This window comes from Microtus pennsylvanicus, chromosome 2 (genome assembly GCF_037038515.1).
Source record: "Microtus pennsylvanicus isolate mMicPen1 chromosome 2, mMicPen1.hap1, whole genome shotgun sequence".
NCBI lineage: Eukaryota > Metazoa > Chordata > Mammalia > Rodentia > Cricetidae > Microtus > Microtus pennsylvanicus.
Genome location: NC_134580.1, coordinates 82390777 through 82394111, shown reverse-complemented (window position 1 = coordinate 82394111; position 3335 = coordinate 82390777). Strand labels below are relative to the sequence as shown.

At 35.1% G+C, this 3335-nt stretch overlaps 1 pseudogene; it reads right to left on the bottom strand.

The window, feature by feature from the left end:
- Positions 1 to 499: 499 nt before the first annotated feature.
- On the bottom strand, positions 500 to 1439 carry LOC142844925 (olfactory receptor 4F3/4F16/4F29-like; annotated as a pseudogene).
- Positions 1440 to 3335: the final 1896 nt, after the last annotated feature.

The window sequence follows — 3335 nt, the reverse complement described above, 5'->3', positions numbered from 1 at the left end:
TTATATCTTATGGTTTTAACATATATATTTGAATATATTTTAAATTTAAGAAGTCATAATGATTTAAGAAATAAGAGGGGCCAGAAATAAAAGGAGGGGGGAGAAAGAAGAATGGAAATTTTTGAAGCCAATATTCATACATGAAATACTCAAGAAATAAAACAAGTGTAAAAGAAGTAAGAGAGAAATTTTCCTTTTTCTAAAGGCCTTCAGTATCAGTTACGTCGAAGTAAACACTATTCCTTAGGAATGTAAGTTCAAGATTATTATAATCTTTGCTTTATAAATAAATGTGATTCTCTGTTTTCAGTAGAGATTATTAATCCAGACTAATCAGAAGAATATGTAAACATATAGAGAAAGACAAAGATATATACATAATTTGTGTATGTGTAATATATATGTGTGTGTGTGTGTGTGTGTGTGTGTGCAAATATTTTCTGAGGTTGATGGATCGTAACCTTCTACATTCATTGAAGAAAGTCCTCAGCTCATCAATTTAAGAAGTTTTCCTATAACTAACTAGCTGTGTGCATACTCTCCTCATTGCTACCTTCATTTCCTGATTTCTGAATGTGTATATCACAGGATTCAGAAAAGCGGTAACAACTGCATCAAAAATTGCCAGAAATTTGTCCAGGTGTATTGAAGGAGAAGGCCAGACATAAAAGAATATCAACAGATCAAAGAATAAGACAACCACAGAGATATGAGCTGAGAGAGTGGACAGAGCCTTAGAGGAAGAATTTGACGAGTGTTTTTGTACAGTGATTATGATGACAATATAGGAAATGATCAGTATGATGAAGGAGCCCACAGAGATGAATCCACTGTTGGCTGTGACCATGAATTCCAGTTGGTAAGTGTCTATGCAGGCAAGTTTGATAAATCGAGGAAAGTCACAGTAGAAGCTGTCCAACACATTTGGCCCACAGAAAGGTAAGTCTACTACAAAAGCCAGTTGAATCAGAGAGTGAATAAGGCCAACCACCCAGGAGGCCACTGAAAACAAGATGCACATCCTCGGGCTCTTAATAGTCAAGTAATGGAGAGGCTTACATATGGCCACATATCTGTCAAAAGCCATGGCTATGAGCAGCACCATCTCCACACCACCAATGACATGAATGAAGAAGATTTGAGTGACACAGCCTCTAAAGGAGATGACTTTGTATTTTCTGAATAAGTCATAAATCATCTTGGGGGATACAACAGAAGAAACACCCAAGTCGATGAAGGAGAGGTTAGCCAACAGGAAGTACATGGGAGAGTGTAGGTGAGGGTCAAAAGCCACAGCGAACACGATGAGGGAGTTTCCTGTCATGCTTGCTACATAAAACATGGAGGGGAACACAAAGAGCAATAGTTGAATACTCCAAGAATTGGTGAGTCCCAGGAACACAAACTCTGACACCAACGGACTGATTCACTCCTTCCATTGACCTTTTTGTCAGCGCTACCTGAGAGAAGAAACAGGAGAAATGATAAATTATAATTGTATTAAGATAAAATCCTGCATTTATATATAAACCAGTGCTGGGCATCACTAGTCATCAGGAGATCATGACTTCAAACCATAACAAAATATCACCTCATAGTTTCCAAAGATAATAAGAGAAGGTGCTTGGGAAATGTTGGGGGAGGAAAGGAAATGGAAATGAGGTAATTGTACTTATATTTCAAAAGCTTTAATTTTTTTAAAGAAAACAAATATTGGTTGTTTTTAAAAAATTGAAGTGAATATGAATTAGTCTATTTATTTAGGAAGACAAATAATTTGTGGAGGTCCTTCAAAAAGTTAAAAATATAGACTGGGTTTGTAGCCCAATGAAATAAAATTACAGATGAATAAGGACCTATATTAGCTTCTCAACACCGTAAATGATAAAGAGGTGTAGGCCAAGAATAAAACAGTTGAAGAGCAATGGAAAAGACTAAAAACTGGAAATATTAAGCTAGAGAGATACCTTGACTGGTAAGGGCATTCACTGTGTAATTGTGATAACCTGTGTTCAGATCCCAGCATCCAAACAAGAAGCTAATTGTGACTGTGTGTGTCTGTACTTACAGTGTTGTGAAAGCTGGAAATAAATGATCACTTGAGCTTGGGGACTGCCAGACTAGATCCAGGCTCAGCATGAGACACCGTTTCAAAGGAATCAAGTAGAGAATGAGAAAGCAGGACCCAGAACATTGTCTTCTGACCTCCAATGTACACGAGTCTGTATTATTTTATATGTATGTATATGTACACACACACATCCAGTGTACATTGACCATACTCATATATATAAAATCACAATACAATATAATAGTAATAATAATAATAGTAAATTTAATTTTTAAAATAAATATAGATATATTATATGATATAGCAATTCTAATGTGAAGAATATTTATCCAGAAAATGTAACATTCACAAATAACAAGCAATATGTGTAAATAAGATGTGATAAATAATAGACGAGTGGATAACACACACATGAAAAGACACTCTAACACACATGGACTATTCTTTGTTCTCCTTCAAACAAAGAAATCCTATTTTTCTTTTACCACAATAAGACTAGAGGCCAATGGGCTAACTGAATTAAAGAAACATGGAGAGTCTAATGCTGAAATGTATCAGTCGGCATGGACTCTAGAGATTCTACACTCATAGAAGCAGAAAATATAACAACAGATCATGAGCAAATGGGATGGGATAGAAAGGGGAAAATGGAGATATTTGTAAAAAGGGAAATGCATAATTAGACAGGATGGGTAGCTTCTGGAGATTCATGGCACAGTGAGGTGACTGTCACTAACAGTAGTACTTACATGAAAATTGGTAAGTGCAGAACTTCGCCATTCATTTTCTAATCAGTATGGGTGGCAACTAAGCTGGTTAGCTCACAACATGCACATGTATTTTAAGGTTTTTATATATTTTTGTATTTTATATATTCACATATATAAAACATCTCGCTATTCAATATAAATATTACAAAATCTATTTGTTAATTGTGCCTTCATAAAACTAGAGGAAGAAAGGTTTCCTATTATGCTCATATAATATGAATTTGTAGTCATGCAGAGAAGCTGCTGCCAGTCATGCGGTCATGTTGAGCTATTTATAAATTCAATATCCCTCTACGTGCAAACTAGAGTGAGTTCACAGCTATTCCACGTAAGGTGGAAGATTAGTAAATACTAAAATCAAAATTCATCCCCAAGGTCTTTACACTTTCATTTGAAGACTAATATGTTATCAGTTCAATTACAGAATAAAAAGCTACTCATCATTTTTAACTATCCATATTGATATCTATAGCAAAGGCTACAGACCTTATTCT